Consider the following 18,137-nt stretch of genomic DNA (forward strand, 5'->3'; position numbering starts at 1 on the left):
TAGATGGAGTTGCCAGGTAGAAGGAAAAGAGAATGACCAAAGATGAGATTTATGGAGGGACATTTATCTGCTGCAGCAGCCCCTAACGGGAACAACCGAAAGGAGAAAAAAAATATATTAGTGCTGTCAAGCGATTAAAATATTTAATCGCGATTAATGTCGCGACTGTCATAGTTAACTCGCGATTAATCGCAATTTAATTGCACATTTTTGTCACATGAAAAACCATTGTAATTCTCTTATCAGCATAAAAAAGTGAATGGGCTTGCTTTGTACCAATGTTGTTGTGTTTTTTTTTTTTTTTTAATTATTATTGCAGAGCATAACACGTCTCGTCACAGCCGCTGCAAAGTCGGGCTGGAGCCGCCGATGGGAAAACGAAACCTAAGCCGAGCACCGTGGCTCTTCGTCCCGAGGCACGGGGCTAGCGCGCCCTGCCCGCGCTGGTTCTTTGGGGGGAGGGCAGAGGACTCTGGCTGTGCGGGGCGTGGCATTACAGTCTAGCTGCTATCGTTTTTCTAAGCAAAGTCTCTGTTCCAAGTTCCTGGCAGTTTCAAAAGCTTATGAAAAACCTACATCATGTCACAGAGCGTTAATCTCGCGATAAAAAAATTATCGCCGTTAAAATTGAGTCAAGTTAACGCGATAATAACGCGACATTTTTGACAGCACTAATATATATATATTAGTGCTGTCAAGCGATTAAAATATTTAATCGCGATTAATGTCGCGACTGTCATAGTTAACTCGCGATTAATCGCAATTTAATTGCACATTTTTGTCACATGAAAAACCATTGTAATTCTCTTATCAGCATAAAAAAGTGAATGGGCTTGCTCACCGTTCGAGCTACGGGGGTACTCGGGGGATCCGAGATCCCCTGAAACAGACATGAGATCCCTTGAAAACTTGATTTGGGAAATGTTGGGGGGTCTCTAAAATATTGGCAAAATGATGTTTATTGACATAGCAATCGTGTGTAACGGGAAGCATTTGCATATCCGAAGTGAGCGTGCGACGGAGATCCACGCTCTGAGACAAGCGCAAGCACCCCCCCCAAGGGAAAAAAAGGGACCCCCCGAAAATATCGGCATAGTTCGAACACTGGTTGTACCAATGTTTTTTTTTATTTTTTATTTTTTTATTGCAGAGCATAACACGTCTTGTCACAGCCACTGCAAAGTGGGGCTGGAGCCGCCGATGGGAAAACGAAACCTAAGCCGAGCACCGTGGCTCTTCGGGGGAGGGCAGAGGACTCTGGCTGTGCAGGGCGTGGCATCATGTCACAGAGCGTTAATCTCGCGATAAAAAAATTATCGCCGTTAAAATTGAGTCAAGTTAACGCGTTAATAACGCGACATTTTTGACAGCACTAATATATATTCTGTGAAATATTGGGATGTTTGCATAAAAGTATTGATACACTATGCCTAACGTATTAGGACACTGAGTAGAGTCTTAGGACACATTGCATAAAGTATTAGAACAGTTTGCATAAAGTATTGGGACACTTTTTGCATAAGGTATTAGGACACTTCTTCTATAGCAGATCAGGTGAAGACCCTGAAGACCTTTTTGACCCAATTTTAAATCTCTACACATACATGGATCCTCTCCCTAATGAACATGGTGTCTTTCTGTGTACCGTCACTTGATTATATCTTTAGAGAATCCTTCTCTTTAGAAGCTTAAGAAAGGCTGAGATGCCTCACTGGACTGAGTAAGACGATAAGATATCTTATCTTAATATGAAAACATTTGCTGTAACTAAGGCATGTTTGATTTGACAGACGCAAATCCTGAAGACTGAGGTTTGTTTACATAGTTATTTCCAGAAACAGGCTTGGTTCTCTGCTGAGGGAATCACAGCTTTAATTTACTGATTAACTTTGCCAGTTAATCAAAGATCCCAGATCCCACAGTGAACGACTCCGCTGCTTGTTATCTCAGTGCAGTAATTGAAAACGCTGGACTCACGCATTTGCTCCAGTACATCAGTGCAGATCGCTTTAAAGTTCCAGGAGGTGTCCCACAGGAGAGCATGGAGGATGTTTAGGAGAGCTGAAGAGACAGGAATTTGGCTGATGTGGTATATTTTTTTAGCATTTTGTTGATGGATAGGATTTGGAAGCGCTAGCCATTGCGATTAGTCATGAATTTGTCCCATCCTTGGAGTAATAAAACAAAAGTTGGCGTTGGATTGATGTCATTTGTGGAAGGCAGACACCTTTATCTGTTTTTGCATGGATCTTGCTGCTGGTTTGTGCAGGTTGTCTTTGTTGATTTTTGACTTTCTGGCTGACTGGATCAGCTTTCTTTATGTAGTGATTAATGATGAATATAATTATAATAATTGCTGGGTTTATTAGCAAACATTCATGTACCTATAGTTTAAGCTAACTAACTCGGGGGGGAAACGCCCTTTTTAATCCCCAACTTCATATTGAGTGAGTTAGTCTAGTCTCTGCATGACTGTTTCAACATGGAATTGAAATTAACATCTATCAAAACACACAGCCAAAACTTGCACAACAAAGCCAAGCTCCGAGCTTCCTCTCTCATTCCCCTTCTCGGCTTTTATAAGCATTTATATATTCCTGTCTCTTTTTCCATTGGTGTCCTGCCTCTTTCTTGAGCGTGCACTGTCATTTAGCAGCCTACAGCATTGACTCGTTGCTAAATGTAGTGACGACCCACAAAGGCTTTTGGGTGTGTCCGAGCACAAGGGAGGAGGGACAGAAACGGGGAAAAAAAGAGGAATGAAAGAGCTAACTGGAGAGTGGAAAGTTTTTTTTTTTTTTTCCCCCCTAACTTGTGTTTTTTCCCTCTCGACATGTTTCCTTCATTCAGGCAGTCAGAGTGAGTTGTGTTACAGAAAAGTGGAGAATATAAATATGCCCACAAGGTAAAAATGAATGGTTTGGAATGGTATTCCTCACTGTGACTCACTTTGGCGAGGTCGGAATGCAAACTGACACCAAAAAAAACCTAAACGCACAGTGGAATGCTTGGAATTGGCCTCTTACATGCCTGTTAGGTGAGGCTACACTGGGTAAGAATACACACACACACACACACACACACACACACACACTCATTCAGAGTCTTGCAGAACAGCTTTTGCCAAAACAATGTACCTTGACCGCATCTTAGTTTGAAGACTCTGTCATTCCTGTTTTCTTCTGACTGAAACCAGGAAGCACGCTCTTACCTTTGTGTGTCGACATTTTTAAAAAAACAAACAAAAAACTGCGTTTGCCCCAAAACACGGCTGCTTTTGCAGTCAACTGTCAGGGTGGAAAGAATTAATGGTCTGTGAAGATAATTATTAAAATACATGCTGTTGTGCTGATAAATCGGAAAAGTTTTCGTTTTTTTAAATGGAACTCTAAATTTAGGGAGTGACACCATTAGAGCTAGAGGAAAAGTGAGTGTTAATGCAAGGATCCCCCCCCCCCCAATACACCCAAGCAGCGCTTTTATTAATAGCCTGTGGCTTGCTTCGGGACATCCCCTACTTCCCCCGAGTGCACAACAGGAGAAGAGCTCGGCTTTCCCCATCTAGCCTCTCAAACAAGGTCGAGGTTGCCTTTTAAAACCTTTCAGCTGTTTGGATGGAAACTGTACTGACTGCATTGATTGATTATTTAGCAGATTTCAGCCCCAGGTCTTTGTTAGAACTACACTTTAAAAAAAATATAATAATAAAAACCCAGCAGCTCCTATGAAAGCTGAAATTTTCTACCGTTGTACCTTTTTTAGTAGTAACAGTTCCTGATACAAGAACATAGATTATTAATTTCGCAAGCTTCTAAGCTCAAGTTCTACACAGTTGCTCCTTTTGTCTACACAGAAGAAGAAGAGAAATGATTTGTAAACATGCTATCCAACGTCACCCAGATGAAAATGGGTTCCCTTTTGAATCCAGTTCCTCTTGGGCACAGACTTTAGCACAGAGTGAAATTTAACCCATCTGAAGCAGTGAACACATGCACACACACATGCCCAGAGCAGTGGGCAGCGATGCTACAGCACCCGGGGAGTCGTTGTGGGTTAGGTCCCTTGCTCAAGGGCGCTTCAGGCCATGGCTGCCCCACGTTAACCTAACCGCATATCTTTTGAACTGTGGGAAGAAGCCCATACAGACACGCGGAGAACATGCAGACTCCACACAGAAAGGCCCCCGTCAGCCATTGGGCTTGAACCCAGAACCTTCTTGCTGTGAGGCGACAGTGCTAACCACTAACTCCAGTGCTAACTGCCCTGAAGTTTCTTCCTTGTGTTCTCAGGGAGTTTTTTTTTTTTTTTCTTGCCACTCTCCCCTCTGGCTTGCTCATTAGGGATAAATATTTAAATTTAAAATTTGCATCACCATGCCTTCACCCACCAAGGCGAACATGTACTGCCTCTAAGGCATGTGAAGCCATCCAGGCATGAACTGCTGCTCACGCTGTCTCACATGGTAGCACAAGACATGCGAAGGAAATCGCAGTCTGCCCTTTTCTGCATACATGCACTCATTATGCCAGTGGTTGACATGGGAGAGAGATTATACCATTCCTCCCACTTTTGTTGACTCCTGTCCATGGACGTTTTTTTTTTTTAAACCAACATTTGCGTTCTCAAAGAAATTCTGACCAATCCGTCCCACTCCTGCAGTTAGCATTTTTGTTTACAGAGCAGCTTCTGTGTCCCAGAATATTAAGAAATTAGTAATGACGTCCCTGACCAGCATAAAACAGTTACTGAACATGAATCAGTGAACACTGTAAGCACCTCACGAGCAGAGCTGTGGCTCCCAACATGCCCCCATGTTAATGAACCTGGTCTTTATTTCTTCCACAAGCTTCATATCTGACTGAATCGATCATCTGGATAGTTGGACTTTTTATATTTACAATGACCTATACAGTCGTACAGAAAATGCAAAAAAAGTACAGTGTCTTGCAAAAGTATTCATCCCTCTTGGTGTTTGTCCTGTTTTGTCGCATTACAAGCTGGAATTAAAATGGATTTTTGGAGGGTTAGCACCATTTGATTTACACAATATGCCTACTACTTTAAAGGTGCAAATTGTTGTTTTATTGTGACACAAACGAGAATTCAGATGAAAAAACAGAAATCTGGAGTGTGCATCAGTATTTGCAATTACAGCAAATTGTAATTTGCTCTTGGGGTATTTCTCTCTTAGCTTAGCACATCTAGCCCCTGGGATTTTTGCCCATTCCTCAAGGCAAAACTGCTCCACTGCCGTCAAGTCAGATGGGTTGTGTTGGTGTACAGTGATCTTCAAGTTATGCCACAGATTCTCAATTGGATTGAGGTCTGGGCTTTGACTAGGCCATTCCAAGACATTTAAAGGTTCTGGGTTCGAGCCCAGCGGCCGGTGGGGGCCTTTCTGTGTGGAGTTTGCATGTTCTCCCCGTGTCTGCGTGGGTTTCCTCTGGGTGTTCCGGTTTCCCCCCACAGTTCAAAGACATGCAGGTTAGGTTAATATGGGATGGCCTTGGGCTGAGGTGCCCTCGAGCGAGGCACCTAACTCCCAACTGCTCCCCGTATGCTGTTAGCATGGCTGCCCACTGCTCTGGGTATGCGTGTGTGCTCATTGCTCACGTGTGTTCACTGCTTCAGATGGGTTAAATGCAGAGAGGAATTTCACAAGTGTGTGATGAATAAAGTTGTGCTTTCTTAAATCAAGTCAAGTTTATTTGTATAGCGCTTTTAACAATAAACATTGTCACAAAGCAGCTTTACAGAATTTGAACGACTTAAAACATGAGCTAATTTTATCCCTAGTCTATCCCCAGTGAGCAAGCCTGTGGCAAGGAAAAACTCCCTCAAACGACATGAGGAAGAAACCTCGAGAGGAACTAGACTCAAAAGGGAACCCATCCTCATTTGGGCAACAACAGACAGCCTGACTATAACATTAATGGTTTTAACATGAAGTCAGTTTCGTTGATGATATAACTCTTCATTGATGGAAACTTGAGTGCAAAACTGTTCATGACAACTACAGTCCTAAAGTTAGCGAGTCAACTGTAGTCCTCAGCCATAAAAGCATTGCTGTAAGTGTCCAGAGCGTCTTCCAAGTGTGACTTTCAACTGTCCATATGGGGCCGTCCTCCACAGGAGCGATGCGATGAGACTCCAACCAGACACAGGGCACCAGGATGGATCAGGCAGGTCCGAGGAGCAGAAGAGGTCAGCATCTCGATCCCAGGACTGACATGTAACTCAGAGGGACCGATTTGGTGGGGGAGAGAGAGAAAACACAGGTTGTTGGGTATGCCCAATGTCACCTGAATAAGTAGGAACAGTATACATATTGCACTGAGTATAAGCAGGGACTCTGGCAAAACTAACTATGACAGCATAACTAAAAGGGGAGAGCCAGAAGGTAACACAGGCATGAGGAAGCCTTGGGACATAAAGCAGCCAGCCACTACACCGTCAACAAACTTGAGTGAGCAAGCGAGTGGGGGACTGACAGCATCCATACATCCCAGTTTACCAAAACACTGTCTGAGGACCCTCCAGATCTACTCCTTTACCTCATAAACACCATTAACAAAATGCTTGACTAAATAGATATGTTTTCAGCTTAGACTTAAACGCTGAGACTGTGTCTGATAAATGTTTCCCTTTAAACCACTCCAGTGTAACTTTATGTTTAGGGTCCTTGTCCTGCTGGAACGTGAACCTTCATCCCAGTCTCAAACCTCTGGCTGACTCAAACAGGTTTTCCTCCCGAATTGCCTTGTATTTAGTGCCATCCATTTTTCCTTCAGTCCTGACCAGCTTCCCTGTCTCTGCAGATGAAAAATATCCCCACAGCATGATGCTGCCACCACCATGCTTCACTGTAGGGATGGTGTTCTCAGGGTGTTGGGTTTGCGCCACACATGGCATTTCCCAAGATCAGTTTTAGTCTCATTTGACCAGAGACTTTTTCCATGTGTTTGGGGAGTCTGCCACATGCTGCTGGACAAACTCTAAATGTGTTTTCTTTATCAGTGGCTTTTTTCTGGCCACTCTTCCATAAAGCCCCGCTCTGTGGAATGTATGGCTTAAAGTGGTCCTATGGACAGATACTCCCATCTCCCCTGTGGGTCTTTGCAGCTCCTTCAGTGTTATCTTTGGTGTCTTTGTTGCATCTCTGATTAATGTCCTCTTTGCCCGGTCTGTGAGTTTTGGTGGGTGGCCTTCTTTTGTCAGGTTTGTAGTGGCGCCATATTCTTTCCATTTTGCTCTAATGGATTTAATGATGCTCTGTGGGATATTCAAAGCTTGGGATTTTTTTTTTTTTAAATATACAGGTAGTCGTCGACTTGCGACCTATGCGACTTACGACCGATCGACTTTATGACCGTCTGGTTATGACTGGCAAGTGTTTCCCAGCTGAGCTAGCTGAGCGTACGACAGTTTCCACCCCAGCTCCCGGCAGCGCCTCTCGCCGCGTACAACGGTTTCCGCCCCAGCTCCAGGCACATGCGCAGTCTCTCTCGCGCGCAGTCTCTCTCGCGCTCCCTCTCGCACTCAGTCATACAGTTTCTGCCCCAGCTCCTGGTTTATGAAACGAGCAAATGCTCCCGCCAGCCCGAGCGCTGCAACAGCTAATGATGATGTAGACGACCCACAGCCAAGCACCAGTGATGCCAGCGGTCATTAAATTTTGTATTTTGCCATGTTTTACATTTGTATTTTGGTATGTTTCAAACTAAAATGTTTTCTGTTTTTCACACCTGTATTTCATATTTGTTGTTTTGCACATATTAAACGAATTGTACTGTACGCAGTGTAGTATGCAGTGTTTGACTTAAACCAAATAATGAGCCAGGTAATGAAATAAGAAAATGTTGATAAAATAAGACTTTAAGATGATTACAATATCATTACACATCACAATATACTTGCGTTCATTTAACATAGGCCGACTTACGACCAGATCGGTTTACGACCGGTCAGTCGTAAGCAAACTGGTAAGTCGACGACTACCTGTATAACCCAACCCTGATGTGTACTTCTCCACAACTTTGTCTCTGACCTGTTCGGAGTGCTCCTTGTTGCTTGCTTAGTAGTGTAGCAGAGTCAGGGTCCTTCCAGAACAGGTTGATTTGATACAGATATCATGTGACACTTTGATTGCACGCAAGTGGATCTTAATCAACTAATTATGTGACTTAAGTGAATGGGTTGGACCAGCTCTTATGTAGAGGTTTCATACGAAAGTGGGTGAATACCTACGCACACTCCAGATTTCTGTTTTTTCATCTGAATTCTCGTTTGTGTCACAATAAAACAGCAATTTGCACCTTTAAAGTGGTAGGCATGTTGTGCAAATCAAATGGTACTAACCCTCCAAATATCCAGTTCAACTCCAGCTTGTAATGTGACAAAACAGGACAAACACCAAGAGGGATGAATACTTTTTGTAAGACACTGTACAAACTGTGTTGGAGGTTTGTGTGTTGCCACGTTGTACCTAGGAGTCTTTCAGTTCTTATAAGCATTTGGTTTATTAATGTGCATTGTCCATGTCAAACCTTAAATAAATAAAAATATGTTGCAATCACAAGAGTATTTACTGGGAAAATTTTGCCCTTTAGACTGTTACTGCAGCAGGAAGGCAAATTATAAGTGTAAATATCTCTGAGATGAAAAAACAGGAGAAACAGAAGCCACATCTGGATCACGCAGGGTGTCCTTGAGTTTGGTTACAGAGAGTTACAGAAACCGTAGCGGGACATGTTCATTAGGCTCTTGCAGTGAAATCATTTTCGGCAGGAAGAGAGCACGTGCTGTCATTTGTGTTATTGTATTCATGCAGGGCCATTTTTAGCGTTGGGGCTTAGCTTGCATTGTTTGTTTTGCACAGTAATGTTATAAGATATGCGTATGCATCATTGACTTCATGTATGTTCATGTACTGACTTTTCCATTACGGTCTACTGATCCCTTTCTTCCCATACAACCCAAGTCCAAAATTGACATTGGATGAGCTAGAGATGGCTCTTTTCAGCTGTGGTCGAAATCTAAACTAGCGGTGTGATGGTGTGGAAAAAGTGCTCGATTACTATTGACTAGGTGCCCGATAGCCTATCATAGTCTGCAGCAAGACTTTGAGGTGAGCGGGTTCCCCCCCCCCCCCCCCCCCCCCCCCCCAGGCTTGCATGATCTGTCTTGTGAGAGTATTCACTGAGCAATTCGTAAGAGTGCGTTTAGTTATCGACAATGCTCTCAGAAGGATAATAGAGAAATTATAATCACACTTTTAGCAATCAAGTCTCACAATGCGTCTCTAATTTACTGTAGACTCGAACCAAAACCTGACTGTGCCATTCCTGCAGTGGAAAATATTCCATTAAGGAGTGATGGAAAATGGCTGAGTGCAGACACTCTCCGACATAACTCAGGAAGAGCTGAGAAATAGCTGTCTCCTCTTCCTGCCTTTCAGAGATTAGTCTACCTTCACACCCACTCCGCTTGTCACTACATGTCAAGGCAACAAATTGAACCAGTGGCACGTTATGCCGAGATTCTCTCATCTTTGGTGACTGAAATGTTTATCACAGTGCACTAGGCTTGCAATAAATAATTGCTGACCTCTAGAACATTGATAAAGATAGAAAGAAATGCTTTTTGGATGCCATGGCTATGTCACTTGATTGGGTGAGAAAGAATATTCACAATATTCCTGAGGCAGTGATTGTCTGTCTGAGGAATGTTTTGAGCTCTGGAAGTCTTCTGAAGTTGATTTGCTTGCGAGAATGGCTATTGGACTGCAAGTATTTAATCTGAAACTTCACAGAAAGAGCCAAAAGGTATTTTGGGCTACTCTGGCAGTTCAGGAGTTTTATTGAGCATTATGCATGTGCTTATGTGAGGAGAATAATCCACTGGACTTTTTGATTAACTAACATTCTTACCTACTTACTGTCTTTCAGAATCTGACAGGATAATAATGGTATAATCATGACTGCAGATGCTAATGAACTTGTAAAAGACAAAGGCAGAAGCCCTTTCTCTTGAGTTTTTTTATTTTATTTTATTTACTTTATTATTTATTTTAATCAAGGAATGGCAAAACACCAAGATCTCCATCGTAAAGACTTTCTGTTGCCAACTAACCCTAAAGGAAGGGAAAGGAACGAGAAGCAAATGGAGGTAGTATAAATGTTCGTAAAAGTTTATTCAGAAACGACCTTTTTATTAACTTTTTCATTATGAACAAAAGGAATATTTCAGTCAGTAGGCTATTATATTTTACTTTACCTTTACAAATGAGGCCGGCATGGTGGTGTAGTGGTTAGCACCGTCACCTCACAGCAAGAAGGTTCGGAGTTCGAGTCCAGTGGCCGACGGGAGCCTTTCTGTGTGGAGTTTGCATGTACTTCCCGTGTCTGCGTGGGTTTCCTCCACAGTCCAAAGACGTGCAGGTTAGGCTAATTGGTTGCTCTAAATTGACCATAGGTGTGAAGTTGAGTGTGAATGGTGGTTTGTTTCTGTGTCAGCCCTGCGATGATCTGGCAACTTGTCCAGGGTATACCCCACCCTGTCACCCATAGTCAGCTGGGATAGGCTCCAGCTTGCCTGCGACCCTGCACAGGAATAAGCGATTATGGACGATGGATGGATGGAATCTCCTAACAGAAAATTATCAACTATTATTGTTTCAGCTTAGGGGTGTAACGATTTGTTTTAACAATGATTCGATTCGAATCACGATTCGTGGTTGCCGATACGATTCAAGGACGATTTTGGTTCATTTAGAACGATACCAGTGTGACTGAAATAAATACCTGGATACTGGACAGTGCAGGTGAAGTTTTCTAGATTCCTGTTGTTTCTTGTAAGGGAATCGGGTATCATTCTGGATATAAACAAGTAAACAACAATTAGTGGCAAATGCATTGACGTTTTATTTGAATTAAGTGCAACCAACACTTTAGGTTGAAAAAAATAATAGTACTTCTAAAACTTCTGCTTTTGTTTTTCCAACACAAAAATATTACAATCTTATCAAATAAATAAAATAAATATAATTTTTTTAAATCAAAAATAAAGTGCAACCAATTTTTTTAGGTTGAATTAATAACAGTAGGTTTACCTATTGTTTTTTTAACATAGAAAAATTTCCCGCTCGCCGCCTTCTCCTCTGCTATCCGCCATCATGCTATGTTTGATTTGTGCTGCTGCTGGCGCATGACGATGACGTGACAGACAGGCAGACTGAATCGGGTAATGTTTAACGCCTTTATCATTAAAAGTGCTAAAAATAAACACATCAATATAAAGTCTGACGTGATTAAATCCAATGCGTTATTTCCTAGTATCGATACAATCAATTGATTACCTTTTAAAACGATATTAGATCGAGGTATGTCGTCCGGAAAGCCAACTTGCCGAGCACAGATCGTTGTAGTTGGATCGTAGGAAAATAAATCGATTCATCGATGTAGTGGATGAATTGTTACACCCCTATTTCAGCTATTATTGTTTGTTAAATAAGTTTTTTGGCAAGATTACTGTAGGACGATTATTATAGCCTCTGCACTGTAACATTACTATAGTTACTATTAGCTATGTAACGATACGTCATGTGACGATAAATCACAGTACACATTATGATTCAAATGAAGTAAATGGATCACTTATTACTATTAGGCTGCGTAATCATGTAGTCTTTCTCAGCTGTAATTACATTGTTTAGACAACAGAGGGCTATTGTTTAATAATTAGTCCTGGGTGAGTCTCAGGTCCGGGAGGGCTTGAGTGTTGGAGAAAGTGGAGTTACCCCTTAATCACCATTGCTCTCAGGTCCGCTCTGACCCAGAGTGGTAGCACTTGCCTGGGTTCCAGTTATGGGTTAAATAGTACATCACCAATAAGGTGCTGATAGCAGGTGCAGTGTGGCAGATGAACCAAACGGGGTCAATGGCACACCACCAGATGGCATGTAGAAGAGCCACTCAAATGGCCAAAGGTTGGCATCACTCAGCAAGTCAGTTGTCACTGCAGGGCAACTTCTGTACCTGTCAGGTCTGTTGTGCTTTTGTGCACTACTTGGCATCAGGTCCGGAGGGCCAAAGAGACAACATGATGGGGGCACGACATCGTTTGTCTTACCTTCCTGTGCAAGGCGCTTCATTAGGAGAGGAAAATAGTACGTGAGAGCTCATGAGGCCAGACGTTCCATGGCAGCTCAGCCAGGCCATTTGTGCTGCCTTTATGGGCGTTGGTGACTCTGGTGCAGGCCTTGTGGCCCATCTGCATTTCTGCACATCCAAATGAAGCAGTCATCATTGCTAGTGATGGACATCTGACACATTTGTCTAATAACGTACAATTGCAGGAATGCACGTGACTTCACCATAGGAAGAAGTAATGCAGCTTGAAAACACAAAAATACAGACCTAAAATGGGAAAGAGCTGTTGTGCGATTGACTATACAAATAAATTTAACCTGAAATTCTCAACTATGTTTTTATAGACTGTCAAATGCGCAAGTAAAAAGAAGCAAATGGAGGTAGTTGTCTTATGGTATTTATATTTTAAAAAATAAAATCTTGACCCACATTTATCTATATTTTACTCTCTCCCTGAGCTGCTGCAACACCTGAATTTTCTCTCATGAGGATCAATAAAGGAATATCATATATCTTTTAGCTGACTTCAGCCTTCACAAATGTTCATTAAGAAAAGAAAATAATATAGAAAAGTCCTATTTGGTATTGACTTAACAATTTAATAAAAGGAATACTTTAGTTAATAGGTTATTATAGCTTACTCCAATTTTTACACGTTTGTATATAATTATGATGGATAAATTTTAAAAATTTATCCATCCCTTATCTGTAACCGCTTATCCTGTACAGGGTTACGGACAAGCTGAAGCCTATCCCAGCGGACTATGGGCGAGAGGCGGGGTGCAAGCCCCCGTCGGTCCCCTGGGTTCGAGCCCCTGTCGGCCACTGGGCTCAAACCCAGAACCTTCTTGCTCTGAGGCGACAGTGCTAACCATGCCACCCTTTTAATTTAACAAAATTGTTTTATTTTAAGAAAGAATAGGAAAATAAATGTTGCATTTTTTGGTAATAAATTTTTTTTCATTTAATTAAAAAAAAAAAAAAAAAAAAAAAAAAAAAATATATATATATATATATATATATATATATATATATATATATATATATATCATTTTATTTATTTATTGTAGGGAAAATTGAATTGTGTGAATCGTGACCTGCCTAGTTGCAGTACTATAAAATTCCTATCGTTACGATTCTGTAGGAAGATTATAGTTTCTCTACTACAAGTTGATAATTTCTGTAGTACCTATAGTAATGTATTAGATTGAATGCGTTAATATAACCTTGAGCTGCTGCTACTTAAAAAAAACAAAAAACCCAACCCCTTCTGACCGATCAGATTTGAGAATTCCACAGCACTGTGGTGTAATGAATATTAGCGTAGCCGTGTCGTATTGATGGTTTCCAGCAGCTGAATGTTGCCTTCTGCCTTAACAGATGCTCAGTCGTCTAAACCTCTTACCTTCAGTAAAGGATCTTCCTTGTTGTCATTTGTCTTTTATCTTGATTTTAAGCTCAGAGGGTGAATGACATCCTTGATGTTTTCTTTGGCTTATATCATATGCTCATGTAGCAAGCTGTTGTGAAGGAGGTTTCATTTTGAAGTGGTTCATCAGTCAGTGGGTTAAAGCGATGCTTTCAAGTCTGGTTGCATTACTTTGTGTGAAAAAAAATATCGCCAGGACTTCCTTTTCCGTTTCTTCCCTGACTACCTAAAACGTAACAAAGACCTGGTTACTGATTTCAGTGTTCGAACTGACTATGTCTTGGCCCAGAGGTTTTGGAGACGGGACATGGATACTTGACAGCACCTGCAAAGTCCTGTACTGTAGTTTCGTTTTGACTGATCCATGACCGCCTGAATAGTGGCAAATTACACCTTCAGATTCTATCAATTGCTAGTTTCATGATACTCGGTCTAAGAGTTCTCTCTCGTTTCCATGATCAAACCACGATTTGACTATCATTATCATCTTCCCCACGGGCCATTGCATTGATTAATTAGCAGGGAGATAAAAATAATTCAGGCAGATTTAAGTTGCTGGTTGATGAGCCGAACTCAGCTGGAGAGAACGTGCAAAATGATCTCGTAGTCTTGTCCAACAAAGAGCCTGATGTATACGTTTATTACAGGATTTTTAATCAAGTCTGCCTGAAGGGACAGCTGATAGGGCTGTGTAAATAGGGGATGAGGATGATGTAGTCCGACAGTGACTCAGGAGTGGAGTGGATTAGAGGGACGAATGAGGAATAGATTAATTTTCTGTTATTAATTGATAAGATCTGAAGCTTGCAGAATGGCCCTCATCATAATGGCCAGCCCTTGCAATTCAGAGCTAATTCATCATCTCCTTCAGTGCTTGATTTTTCACCTTTTAAATTGCAGTTAGCTTTGTGTTTGGTCCTGTCCGACATTCTTGCTACTTGAGCATCTGCAACATTTATATCAGTAAGATTCATCACTTCAGCACGACTTGAGGTGTCTATAATTGTGAATGCTTGCTTAATTACACAATTTTAGCTGGATGGCAGACGTCAAAGGCAATGTGTACTGGTCTTGAGTCTGACCTGATGCCGGAGTCAAATCATAAGCTGCATGAACCTGATGAGAAAATCCAAATTGGAAGAGCTTTTGAGAATTCCTCTTGCCACACATGGTCGGCGCATGGTCTGTCCACGATTTACAATGCTTTGCAGTGAAGTCTGCTTTTCAGACTCGAGCACTTTTTGTGCAGATTAAAACGAGACAAAAGCAAAACAACTCACACAACACACACTATAACCATAACGCTCTTGCCTGTCCTAGCTAGTACCAACTAACTAACTAGCCTGACTTACTAGCTAGATTAGATTTAGGGCCCGTTTACACGAGGACGCTGTCGGGTAAAAACGACTAAATATTTTATCGGAAGTGCCTTTCATCTACACGGACGGCGTTTCCGAGGCTGAAAAACAGAAAAAATTGAAAATGCCTTCCAGAGTGGATAAGTTAAAAACAGCCCCCGTTGCATATCCGTCTAAAGTACCCAATACGCGAAACTCTGCTCGGATCTGCTCACGTCGGGTACGCGTTTACGTCATACATGTGTCATATACTGTCCATGCCAGTCCGGGAAGTAAGAAAGTAAGTAAAAAAGTAAGGGCATGTCTGATTACATTGATCCAACGGACCTTCAAGCTGCTCTGGCAGCTTTAATAAACATCCAGGAGTCCTTCGAACATCTATACCGAATCTGCACATATACCGTTAATGAACAGAGGCGGGTATGCAATTACCTTTATGAATTTTTGGATACACCAATTCGTCTGAGGCATGCAGACGAAGTTTTTCTTAACCTCACGAGTAGCCATAGCCAGAGTAGTTAAAGTTTTCGTGGCGCAGATGTGCAGATCAGACAAGACGGAAGACGTTGCGCATGCGTGCAGACATAGCGGAGGTCTTTCACAGCACCACCTAGCCGCCTGGCATGCACATCCAATTGAATTCCACACATTTATGCGTCACCGTATAGACGCAGATTTCCTCCTTGAAAACGGTCGTGTAGACGCGGAAAAAAGTGAGAACGAAAACGGACTTTTGCGTTTTTGTTTCAGACCGTCCCCGTGTAAAGTGGGCCTTATTATCAGTAATAAAGATGAAGTAAAGATTGGTTGAACTCAGTGAGGCAATGAGGAGGTTGTTTGCCTTTTGTTGCATGTGTAACTTGACTAGCTACAGTTACAGATGGACATCACATTGCGTCTCGGTAAAAGTCCCAAAAATAGCCAAGTTGTTTTTAGTTATAGTGCAACATTAGAATATTCGCAATTAAATATTTTCAATTCAGCATATTCTAAATTTCTTTCTGTTCACTCTCAAAAATAATTTTTCACTGGTACCCTGTTTGTTTTTCTTGCTTGTTTTCCAACTTGCAACCTGATTTGGTCTGGAATACGTATCTTCAATTTCACATTACAATTTAAGATTGTAGTTCTGGGTATGACTTTAAACTGCAACCGGTGGTGAGTCTCAGGTCCAGGAGGACTTGAGTATTGGGGAAAGTGGAGTTACCTCTTAATCACCATTGCTCCCAGGTCCACTCTGGCCCAGAGTGGTAGCACCTGCCTGGGTTCCAGCTATGGGTTAAATAGTACATCACCAATAAGGTGCTGGCAGCAGGGCGCTTTTCAGTGCAATGTGGCAGATTGTCAATGGCACACCACCTGATGGCATGCGGAAGAGCCACTCAAATGGCCAAAGGATGGCATCGCTCAGCAAGTCAGTTGTCACTGTGGGGCAAATTCCATACCTGTCAGGTCTGTGGTGCTTTTGTGCACTACTTGGCATCAGGTCTGGAGGTCCAGAGAGACAACATGATGGGGGCATGACCTCGTTTGTCTTACCTTCCTGTGCAAGGTGCTTCATTAGGAGAGGAGAATGGTACGTGAGAGCTCACGAGGCCAGACGTTCCATAGCGGCCTGGCCGGGCCATTCGTGCCACCGCGACAGGCGACTCTGTCTCTCTGGTGCAGGCCTCTCAGCCCATCTGCATTTCTGCACATCCTCATGAAGCAGTCATCATAGCTAGTGATGGACAGCCACCACCACCGCTGACAATTAAGATCTATGGCCTAGGATGTTGCTGAATTGTTGCAAATTGTTTTTGTAATATCGTTAGCATCAAAAATGGCGACTTGGTGCAGAGGATTCTGGGAAAGGTGAGCCAGCCCTTTTTTAATGTGTATTCAATTCAATTGTATTTGTATCGCGCTTTTAACAGTATACATTGTCATGAAGCAGATTTACAGTAATATATAACCTCCAGACATAAATCGATCAATTTATCCCTAATGAGCAAGCCTGAGTCAACGTTGGCTCAGAAAAAAAACTGACACATGAAGAAACCTTGAGAGGAACCAGACTCTTCAGGGAACCCATCATTATCTGGGTGATGCCGGATAGTGCAGTTTATAAATAACTTCCTATCTATAACTGTATACTATACTATACAGTCAAAAAGACCGACTAAGGCGATCCAAGGATATGGGATATGAGATTAGAAAGAAGTGACAAACTGGGCAATAGTTGTGTAAAATGGATTATGAAATAGCCTTCTAAGGGCGAGTGAGCCACATACAAACTCTCACCGTTTTATAAAATAGCACTTTCTTCTGTTAGAAAATCCAGGGACAGTTTGAAACTCGAGCTGAACCATCACCGTGCGCTGACCTTGGTGTGCCTTCTGTCAAGTACACAAACATTTGCCATTTGTGATGCTTCTTCCCCAGAGGTCCTGGTCCCATCATTCAGCCCTGTTTGTCCCCTCTTCAACCTAGAAACCCTGAGGGAGCTGGCTGTTCAGCTTCTATTATAACAGCACTCGAGGAAAAATAGGCACAGCAGCACCTTGTTTGCTGTTGTCTGAGTGTATAAGCCAAGCCCTAATGCCCTTGTGTCAGAGTCACGAATAATGCATTAACTCTGGAGAGGCTCTTCTCAACCACCTTGTGTTTTCAGGATGATTGCTTGTTCCTCTGGCTGTACAGGAGCATGAGAACTCGAATGCTTATTTCAGTTTGAAGCGACACCCACCCTGATGCGGCTCGCCTCACTGCTACGCCGTTGCGACTAATCCAGAGCAGAGGAGTGGCACAATGGCATCGAGAACACCAAGGTGCATGTTAAGTAATGTCAGCTGTTGATAATTATTCCTTCTCTAATATTCTTCCACCAGCTGGACTCCCTGCACTGAAGAATGCATTAGCTTGGAGAACACACCACTAGCTTGTAGATCTTCCACTGCTGTTCAGTTGAGCTGTCAGAATGAGCTAAGCATTCTCCAAAACACTGCACTGATCCGGCCATTGGGTAAATGTTTTGATAACATTCCTGCCAAACATTTCAGTAATGCAGGTTTTCTTTGTACTCGCATGCGCATGTCGAGAAATGGCAATCAGTTGGAAATCACCAAGCGTGTTCAAGGCACAGCTGATTTCCATGTAGTGATGCCAACAATGAGTGAAAACTGCAAACAGTGAAAGCGCTAAATCCTCCAACGATGCAGC

At 42.3% G+C, this 18,137-nt stretch overlaps 1 protein-coding gene across 7 annotated transcripts in view; it reads left to right on the plus strand.

Annotated features, from left to right (window-relative positions):
- Positions 1-18,137, plus strand: part of atp2b4 (ATPase plasma membrane Ca2+ transporting 4) — a 289,912-nt gene that overhangs the window by 41,477 nt on the left and 230,298 nt on the right. The window contains exon 1 of one of the 7 annotated variants that reach the window (XM_060910087.1): positions 3,034-3,052. The exons of 5 other annotated variants lie outside the window; for them this stretch is intronic. The gene's annotated coding sequence lies outside the window, so the exon portion shown is untranslated. Of the gene's footprint in view, positions 1-3,033; positions 3,053-17,666; positions 17,747-18,137 lie in introns of those variants that run through there. One more of the 7 variants, XM_060910088.1, reaches the window with a different exon arrangement.

Source organism: Neoarius graeffei, chromosome 26 (assembly GCF_027579695.1).
Source record: "Neoarius graeffei isolate fNeoGra1 chromosome 26, fNeoGra1.pri, whole genome shotgun sequence".
In the NCBI taxonomy this organism is placed as follows: Eukaryota; Metazoa; Chordata; class Actinopteri; order Siluriformes; family Ariidae; genus Neoarius; species Neoarius graeffei.